Source organism: Macaca fascicularis, chromosome X (genome assembly GCF_037993035.2).
Source record: "Macaca fascicularis isolate 582-1 chromosome X, T2T-MFA8v1.1".
NCBI classification, from domain to species: domain Eukaryota; kingdom Metazoa; phylum Chordata; class Mammalia; order Primates; family Cercopithecidae; genus Macaca; species Macaca fascicularis.
Genome location: NC_088395.1, coordinates 71,192,550 through 71,203,109, shown reverse-complemented (window position 1 = coordinate 71,203,109; position 10,560 = coordinate 71,192,550). Strand labels below are relative to the sequence as shown.

At 39.2% G+C, this 10,560-nt stretch overlaps 1 long non-coding RNA gene across 1 annotated transcript; it reads left to right on the top strand.

Moving 5' to 3' along the window:
* Positions 1-3,047: 3,047 nt before the first annotated feature.
* LOC135969017 (uncharacterized) lies at positions 3,048-10,079 on the top strand. The gene is made up of 2 exons (XR_010584069.2): positions 3,048-3,160; positions 6,692-10,079. It is a non-coding gene; the product is annotated as an uncharacterized lncRNA (long non-coding RNA).
* The last annotated feature ends 481 nt before the right edge of the window (positions 10,080-10,560 follow it).

Sequence of the window (10,560 nt, the reverse complement as noted above, 5' to 3'; positions counted from 1 at the left end):
CAAATTTTAAAAAGGTCTCATATATGAACTCTACAATCTTATTTACATAAGAGTAAAATTTTACTTTTTTTTTTAGGACTGTGTTCATTCTCATGTCTTTAAGCCTAGGAATTTCAGCTGTGGAGATACAGAGAAACTAAATTTCCGTACTTCTGAGAGGTACTGGCTGCCTGTATTAGTCCAATTTTATTACTGATAAAGACATACCTGAGACTAAGTAATTTATAAAATTATTATAAAAAAATAGATTTAATGGACCCAGAGTTCCATGTGGTTGGGGAGGTTTCACAATCATGGTGGAAGGCAAAAGGCACATCTTACATGGCAGCAGGCAAGACAGAATGAGGGCCAAGTGAAGGGGTTTATCTTTATAAAATCATCAGATCTTATGAGACTTATTCACTACCATGAGAACAGTATGGAGGAAACTGTCCCATGATTCAATTATCTCCTACAGGGTCCCTCCCACAACACATGGGAATTATGGGAGCTACAATTCAAGATGAGATTTGGGTGGGGTCAAAGCCAAACTATATCACTGCCTATACACAAGTTAACAAACTCAATATTGCCTCACTGTAAAAAACTGGTATATCATTGGCTATTGGTGACAGTGTAAGTTAGTACAATTTTAGTGAAGGGCAGTTTGAAAGTACCTATTGCAAGGAAAAATGCACAAGTTTTCAACTCAGAAATTCCATTTATGGACATCTGTTCAGAAGAAAAACATATGCATGTACACAGTGAGAAATGTACAAGTGTGCTTATGATAGCACTGGTTGAAAAAGTAAAAGATTGACAATAGCTTAAATATTCATGAATATGAAACTAGCTAAATAAATAATAGACTATCTTCTTTATGGAATACTATGTAACAGTTCAAAAAAATGGGAAGGAACAGAGCAATAGAAAGTTCCTCTGATCATGCCCTCCCACAGGAACACCAAATTTAATAACTATCAGTATAAAAAAGGACCTTCATAAGAACCAAAAATCAGGTGAGGAGAGTGAATCTTTGAGCAGCTTGGTAGAGGGAGAGCATAGTGATTGTGAGACTTTGCATTAAACTCAGTGCCGCCCTGTCACAGCAAAAAGCAAAACCAAGCTGAATTCAGCTGATGCTTGCCCATGGAGGGAGTATTTAGACAAGCTCTAGGCAGAGGAGTATTGACCATCCCAGTGGTCAGAATTTGAGTTCCAGCAAGCCTTACCACTGTGGGATAATGTGCTCTGGGATTCTAAATAAACTTGAAAGGTAGACTGGGCCACAAGAACTGCAAATCCTAGACAAGTCCTAGTGCTGAGCAGTGCTAAGAGCTTGACTTGAGAGGCATGTGAACTATTGAGACACCAGATGGGGCAGCTAAGGGAGTGCTTGTGCCACCTCTTGAACCCCAAGCAGCACATCTCATGGCACCAAAAGAGATCCCTTCTTTCTACTTGAGGAGAGAGAAGAGTAAAGAGGACTTTGTCCTTTATTTTGAATACCAGTTCAGCCACAGTAGGATATGTTAACAGTCAGAGTTGTGAGGCCACCATACCTGGATGTAGCTTCCAGATGACATTTTTGGACACATCTTGAGCTAGAAGGTAAAGCACTGTCTTGAAGGGAAGAATCCAGTTTTTAGCAGGACTCATCACTTGCTGACTAAAAAGCCCTCGGGTCCTGAATAACCAGCACTAATACTTAAGTAGTATGCCATGGGTCTTAGGTGAGAATCTGAGATATGCTGGCTTCGGGTGAGATCCAGCACATTTCCAGCTGTAGTGGCTACAATGAAAGACTCCTTCTGCTTAAGAAAAGCCGAGGGAAAAATAAAGAGGCCTTTGTCTTGCATCTTAGGTACCACCTAAACCACCAAGTGGGTTCTTGGTGAGTTCGATCCATATATTGGCTTAAGAGCAGCACTTCTGGAACTGCCCTTTAACAGAGGAAAAGCCACTTCCATGAAGTGTCAGTTGCAAGCCTATCAGTATTCACTGCAAGCTGACCGAAGAGCCCTTGAGAGTTGAGTGAACATTGGTAGTAGCCTGGCAGTACTCTCCTTGGGCCTGTTAGCTGAAGAACATGAAAAGAGACTCTACTGCCTGGAGAAAGGAGAGAAGAAAGTGAGGACTTTATTTTGTGGTTTGGGTGCCAGCTCACAAACAGTAAAATAGAGCACCATATCGATTTCTAAGGTTTCTGACTCTAAGACCTGGCTCTTGGATGGTATCTCTGGACACATTCAGGACCCAGAGAAATTTACTGCATTGATGTAAAAGACATAAGTTCTGCTTGCCTCAGCATCTATCGATTGCATAGTCCTAGGGTCTTGAATAAACATAAGTGGTAGCCAAATAATGGTTACAGTAGGCCTTGGGTGAGACCTAGGGCTGTACTGGCTTTATGTATAAACAAGCATAGTCCCAGTGGGGTGGTAACAGGGGTGCTTACGTCTCCCATTCTCCAACTTCAAGTGTCTCAGCACAGTGGCAGAGACTGTTTGTTTGGGATAAAGAAAGGAAAGAAAACAGGAGTCTCTGCCTGGTAATCCAGAGAATTACTCTAGATCTTATCCAAGACCATCAAGGTGGCACCTCTAAGAGTTTGCAAGAACCACAGTGTTACTGGGCTTGGGGTGCCCCCTAATACAGATATGGCTGAAAACACAACACCTAAGTCTTTTCAAATACGTGGAAAGACTTCCAAGAAAGACAGGTACAAAGAGGCCCAGACTGTGAAGACTACGAAAAACACCTAACTCTTTAATGTCTGGACAATGACAAACATCCTCAAGCATCAAGACCATTCAGGAACACAACTTCACCTGCAGGGGCCTTTGAAAACAGTATGCTGAGAATGGATAGGGCTCAAGGACAGTATCTCCAATTGAACTTTTAATGAACTCCCGTAGGCGCCAAGAAGGCAGGCAGATAAGGAAGAGCATAGAAACAAAGAACTGAGTAGAAGGTTACATCTGGGAAAAGAAAGTTTGTTTTGCATTGCATTCTTTCTGCTGACGTGGGGTTTATGGAGTATAAATAAAGTGAGGCGGAGGCTCTGAGTGCGGCCGCCATGTTCTCTGTGTGTCTTTGTCTTTTGTGTGTTCTTTCATTCTCCACCCCCCCCCCCCGGCATGGACCCCAACAAGTGGCCCAGCGAGCAGGGTCAGCACGGGTGAGTAGGGGAGAACAAGAAGGGGAACCCCCTAGGGGCGGGTAAGGCCCAGATATTGTTAAGGGGAACCTTCTTAAGCTTTCATTATGGGGAATTCCATCTCTCTGGCCTCAGAATATTTACGGCTGTTTCAAGGACTATTGCTGTCTATAGGAGTAGAAGTGAAAGAAAAAGACTTTGAAGTGATTGTTTGCCCATGTTGAACAACATTGTTACTGGTTTCAGTATCAGACTAAAGTGCAGCTGAATCGCAGAGAATGGTTACAGGTATTAAAAACTCTGCTTAGAGCTCTCCAGTTAGGGGATATTATGCCTTTAAAATTGTGGACCTTGTGTGACTCTATCACTCAGACATTAGAGTTACTTGAGACTGATTCAGAGTGTGGTAATGTAGCCACAGGAGGAAAGGTATCTGAGGATTTGGAAAAAAAATAAATCTGAAATGAAGCCCATTTGTGCCAGGATAACAGAGGATGGGGGGGTAGCAAAAGGGGGAGAAGAGAAAAAGCCAGCTTTTCCTTCTTCTAAGGGAAATTCTGACATGCAGAGTATTATGGAAATGCTTCAACAAATATTACAGATATATTCTTCTAATTCACCTTTGCGAGCTTTCCCTGTTTCTTTTCCTTCTGCCCTGTTAAAAGAGGATTTTCCAGAGCCTCCAATCCCCCGGCTTCCTTATCTTTGCCTTTGTTTGGCAAAGTTGAAGCCCTGTTCACATCAGACATACTTTAAATTTATACTAAACACCTGTTTAATATGTTAAAACCAGTGTATATGTATATCTTATTGTTTGTTAAAATATTATGAGTATTTCAATAGTCAATACATAAACACATTAATATTAACTATTAATATTAATATAGTATTAATAACCCCAGCTAGGAAATTGTTATGTTATAGGGGTGCATAGGTTCCACCAATTTACACTCCAAACAGAAGTTGAGTATTCGAGTTGCTTAACACCTTAACTACCTCTTGATATTTTCTGTGTTTTTAAATTTTAACCATTGTATTGTGTATGTAATGATTCTCAATTTGGTATTAATATACATATTTCCTAGTGAGTAATGATGTTAGACATATAGGTTTATTGTCATTTCTTTGTTCTGCTACTTTTGGTTGGGTTATTTGCCTTTTCTTATTAATATGTTGAGATTCTTTATATTTGGGGATATGAGTATTATTATATATTATATATACTTTTAATTTAAAAAAAAATTTAAGGAGCTGGATCTGTTTCCAATTATTTGTGCTTCTTTTGCTCCTAATGCTCAGTTTTCAAATGGTGGCAATAATGTCCAATTTAATGCCTTACAAATTAAATTTTTAAAAAGAAATGAAAGCTGCCATTTCTAACTATGGATCTCAATCTCCTTTTATCCTTGGTCTTCTTGATGTTTTTTCATCAGAAAATTTGATGATTCCTATAGACTGGAAGACTTCCGGGAAGGCTTTTCTTGATCGTTCTCAGTGGTTACAATTGCACAGCTGGTAAATGAACAAGGCACATGTATAGGCTAGGAAAAATATTATGTGTGATCCCCCTGGACCCACTGAGGAACAACTCACAGGCACGGGCCAATATGCTACTCTTAATGCTCAGGCTGGTTTAGATGATGTTGCCTTTACTCAAATCAAGACTTTGTTTTTAAGGGCCTGAAATAAGGTAGAGATAACAGGAAAATGTTCCCTTTCCTCTGTGAAGATTTTACAGGGCACAAATGAACTATATTCAGATTTTGTAGCCCGTCTTCAGGATGCTGTCTTCAAAATTGTGGGTGCTGGCCTTGCTTCAAAAATTTTGTTACAAACATTGTCTGTTAAAAATGCTTATGCTGACTGTTAAAAATTGTTAAAATCGTTAAAGGCCAATGGGGCCAATTTAGATAAATATATTAAAACTTGTGTTAGTGTTGGAGGGGCTATTTATGATGCTCAATTATTTGCTGGAGCTTTGTCTAAAGCCTTAAAAGGAAATAACAAACAAGGTGTTTGTTTGCAGTGTGGTAAACCTAGACATTTCAAAAAAAAGAATGTCATAAAAATTGAACACTTTTATCCCTCAAGGCAGAAAGCTGCCTTCAGAGGTGTACAAATATTGTGGTAAAGGTCGACATTGGACAAATAAATGTCGTTCCAAAACTGATAAAAATGGAAATTTACTGTCTCCTCTCCTGGGAAACGGGAGTCGGGGCCCACAGGCTTGGGGCCCCAACAATTACAATACAAGTCTACTACAATATTCAGTGAGCAATGGCCTACAACATTAAGGAATAAATTCAAGTCCTCCTTAAGGATCCCACACCTTACCCCAGTTTCTCAGCTTTATGCGGCAACTAAGCAGAGCGCCGCTGCTGACTTAGCTATTACTCAGCCTTATACTTTGTCTCCTAATAGAGGAGTATATAAATTAGCTATTAGAGTGTGTGACCCTTTGCCAAAAGGACATGTAGGACTTCTGTTAGGTCAAAACAACAGTGCTATACGGAAGTTAATGATGATTCCAGAAATCATTGATCTTGATGTTACTAATAAAATTCTTATTATGGTACAAGTTTCACAATTTATACGCCTAGAGGCAGGGGAACGTATTCTCAATAGGGAGGATTTGGTAGCACAGAAAAAAACTGTTTTTTGGGAAACTTTAGTTTCTAATCAAAAGCCCTTATGTTCATTGCATATTAGTGGAATAGTTTTTAAAGGGTTAATTGATATGGGGGTGAATATGTCTATTATTTGTTTAAATTAGTGGCCTATACAATGGGAAAAAAGACAAGTTTCAGTTATACTCACTGGCTTGGGTGCTGCTTCTGTGATTTATCAAGACGTAGAACCTTTAACCTGTGTTGGTCCTAAAGGTCAACAAGGTCAAGTGGTTTTTTTTATTTTTATATTGTTCCTATCAATATTAATTTTTGGGAACAAGATCTTTCACAACAATTTGCTGCTTTTTTAAACATTCCTCATATTTCCTCAGCTGCCAAAAATAAGATGTTCAAAATGGGCTACAATCCTTTAAACTCATAGCCACCACTCCTATTTAGGTGAAACAGTGACCATTATTTAAAGAAATACTTAGGACTCTAAAAGAGTAAGTCAAAAAACAAATGGCTGAGAGGAATATAAAGCCAAGTATTTCTGCATGGAATTCCCGTCTTTGTCTTGTCTTAAAACTATAAATGTTTACATTAAACCTAGGGAAAGTTTACAGCCTGGTCTTCCTAATCCTGCCCTTATCCCACAAAGTTAAAACCAGAGAAAAGCAGCAAGATGCTTTTGTATCATTACAAACTCAGCTTTCTTTCTACTCACTTAATATTGCCACAGAAAAAATTTAACTGGATTTTCTTATTCAATATTTAGGTTATACCTTGGGGGCACAAAATATTCGACCCCAAAAAATTCAAATTCGACGTGATCATTTAAAAACATTAAATGATTTTCAAAAGCTTCTAGGAAACATTAATTGGATGCGTCCTGTTTTAGGAATACCAACATATCAGTTATAACATCTTTTTTCTATTCTAGAAGGAGACAGTCACTTGGACAACTCACGCCATTTAACTCCTTTGGCTTTACAGGAACTCCAGCTTGTTGAAGAGCAACTTCAAAAGGCCCTTCCTTTTGTTTATTTCATACTTTACCTTCTCCCACAGGAATGATTCATCAAACTAATCAACCACTAAAATGGATCTTTTTGTCCAATAAAATATCTAAACGCTTGGCTACTTATATCGATCGTTTAGCAGAACTGATCATCAAAGGACAGCATCACTGTCGACAACTTTGGGGAGGAGATCCTTCCTTAATTATCTCTCAATTCACTCATAGTCAGATCACTTATCTTCTTGCAACTTCTGATTCTTGGCAAGAAGCTTCATCAATCTTGAGTTACAGTTTATTCTTATCCCTCGGTGCAACAGGGAGAATTGTTTGCTGTTCTGATGATCTTACTTGATTTCCCTACTACTGGTTGTAACATTGTTAGTGATTCTCAATACGCCGTTTATGTTACTTCTTATATTTCTCAGGCCACTTTACCTCTTTGTGCTACTTCTTCTCTTCAGAAATTCTTTTCTTTGTTATCCTTTACTTTGAGCCAACGTCGAGCTCCTTTATTCATCACTCATCTTCGTTCTCATTCTCAACTTTCTGGACCATTAGTTCATGGTAATACTCAGATTGATTTGCTTTTAATAGGCCACCTACATGCTGCAGAACAAAAATACACTCTACATCACACTAATAGTTCTGACCTTCAACGACGGTTTCATTTAACTCATAAACAAGCTCGTTCTCTTATTCGAGCTTGTCCTTCCTGTGCTCCTTTGAGCATTCCATCCTTCCATCCTGGGGTTAATCCACGAGGTGTCCCTTCTTTTAGACGATTAAAGTATGTTCATCATACCATTGATACCTTTTCTCATTTCTGTTATTACTCATCTCTTAGCTTATTTTGCCATCATGGGCATTCCTCATACTTAAAACTAATAATGCCCCTGCCTATGTCTCTCGTAAATTACAAGTTTTCTTACAGCAATACAATATTCAACATATCACCGGTATCCCGGGCAACAGTCAAGGTCAAGCCATCATTGAGCACGCAAATTTAACTTTAAAAACTTAACTATTAAAACAAAACAAAAAGGGGGAAATGAGCCCCCCAGAAACCAGATTTTGAAACCAGATTTTGAAGGTTCTTTTTACCTTAATTTTTTTGAATCAATGGAGACAATTGCAAGACTCTGCTGTCGTAACCCATCTTTCCTCAACTCCCTCGGTGATAGTCCCCGCTGACAGTTTAAAGGTTTGGTATCCTAATGAAGAAGGTAAGTACATTCAAGGGCAAGTTCTAAAACAGGGACGGGGCTATGCTCTTGTCCTTACAGGGAGTGGACCTGAGTGGTTTCCTACAAGATGATTGAAACCCTGTTGAAAAGAAAACTGGATTCAGCATGCATTTCTTCCTTTGTTAGATGTGCCTCGGCGGGGGACTTATTTCTCTTAGTGAGGCTTTGTATGAATATTGGACTTATATTCCCTTTCCACCCTTGTATCAGGGAGTCGCCTGGGAGGAGGCGGAAATTAAGGTTTTCACCAATAACATTACTTGGATGCCGTCCCCCTATATGGACAAGGACAACATAGAACGGGAAACAGCAATTATAATCAGCACATACCAATTTGGAGTGGAAGGACTTCCAATATATATGGGAAATAGTCCTCATTGTCTCCGAAAATCGCATGAAGCTTGGGCTGTTCATTATAATCATAGTCATGTGGCTGCTAATACTGTTTTTATTGTAACTAGAAGTTTTTAATATAATCATACTGTATATAGTAATGAAACTATTCCTAGTTCTTTACTTTTTTGTCCTATTCTAGAGGTTTCTCCTAATATTGAGGTGCTGGAGTGACAACAATGTTGGGGAACTAAACCCCGGATTTTATTAGAATACAATGGGACGCAAATAACTGATTGAAGTGTGCACGGTGATTTTCAAACAAAATTTAGTCACATACCTTTGAAATGACACTGGGTAAATAAAAGTATTGCTGCTAACAGTAATGAAACCTTGGTATGGCGTGAAGGAGGCCTGAAGTACAGAGTTATTTTTGGAAGTTGTTAGTTGCAGGCGATGCCATTAGCACTTTTGTGGGGAATATGCCCCTTAATCTTTCTAACCCAAATAACTCCTTTCATATTCAGTTATATCGGAATACCTCCTGATATATTATTGCTTGTGTCCATAAGCCCCACCTATTATTAGCAGGAAATTTGACATGGGATAATCTTACGGGGATTGTTAATTGTACAGATACGTGTACATTTTTGTCTTGCCTCAATCATTCCTGGTGGCACAACTTTACTGGGGATATTTATATCCTCAGGGCTCATAAGGAAATTTGGCTACCTGTTAACCTTACGCGACCATGGGGGGCATCACCTCTTGAGACTTATATTTGGACTTCTCTCCAGTGAACCCTCTGTGCCCTTGGACTTATAATTGCCTCGGTGATGAGCCTTGTCGCCATCGTCTCCACTGCAGCCATAGCAGGACTCGCTCTTCGTCAAAGCATACAAAATGCTGAATTTATGCAGCAATGGCACGAACAGTCTCACCGGTTATGGCTTCAACAACAAAACATTGACTCTTAACTTGCTGAAAGATTGGACAACATGGAGCAAGCATTGACTTGGCTTGGAGATCAGCTCACTGTACTCAGTACTCGGATGACATTACAATGTGATTGGAACTCCACTCAATTTTGTGTAACGCCTGTGCCTTTTAACATCTCTCAAAATTGGACTGTAATCCGAAAATTATTAGTAGGCCATAAAAATATTAGTTTGGACATCCAAGAGCTCACTCAGAACATTTCCGAAGCATTTCAACAACAATTACATGTGTTGTCCGGAACTGTAACCCTTCAGGAGCTGGGTCAGCGCCTTGCTGCCTTTAACCCATGGACCCAGATGAAGACATGGATTTCTACAATCTCTGGAAGTATATTGCTTTGGGCACTTGGATTGGGTCTACTTCTTTTGGTGATTCGATGCTCCCTCTGTCGCCTCCAAAAACAAAAGAAAACACAAGAACAAATATGGGCTACCTTTTTAGGATTGAGGCAAAACAAAAAAAAAAGGGGGGGAAATGCAGGGGCCTTTGAAAACAGTATGCTGAGAATAGATAGGGCTCAAGGACAGTATCTCCAATTGAACTTTTAATGAACTCCCGTAGGCGCCAAGAAGGCAGGCAGATAAGGAAGAGCATAGAAACAAAGAACTGAGTAGAAGGTTACATCTGGGAAAAGAAAGTTTGTTTTGCATTGCATTCTTTCTGCTGACGTGGGGTTTATGGAGTATAAATAAAGTGAGGCAGAGGCTCTGAGTGCGGCCGCCATGTTCTCTGTGTGTCTTTGTCTTTTGTGTGTTCTTTCATTCTCCACCACCCCCGGCATGGACCCCAACATTCACCAAACAAACTAACTAACTAGGCATCAGAAATCAATCTTGGAGAAACAGAGACATATGAACTTTCATACAAATAATTCAAAATAGCTTTTTAAAGGAATCTCAAAGCAATTCAAGAAAACGAGAAGGACTTCAGACTTATATTAGATAAATTTAACAGAGGTCAAAATAACCAAAAAGAATCAAACAGAAATTCTTAAACTGAAAAATGCAATTCACATACTGAAAAATGCATCAGCCTCATCAGAAGAAAGAATTAGTGAGCTCAAAGGTAGGCTATTTAACAATACACAGTCAGGAGAGACAAAAACAATTAAATGAAGTATGCCTACAAGATCTAGAAACTAGCCTCAAAAAGGCAAATCTAAATGTCATTGGCCTAAAACAGGAGGTAGAGAAAGATAAAGAAGCAGAAAGTGTA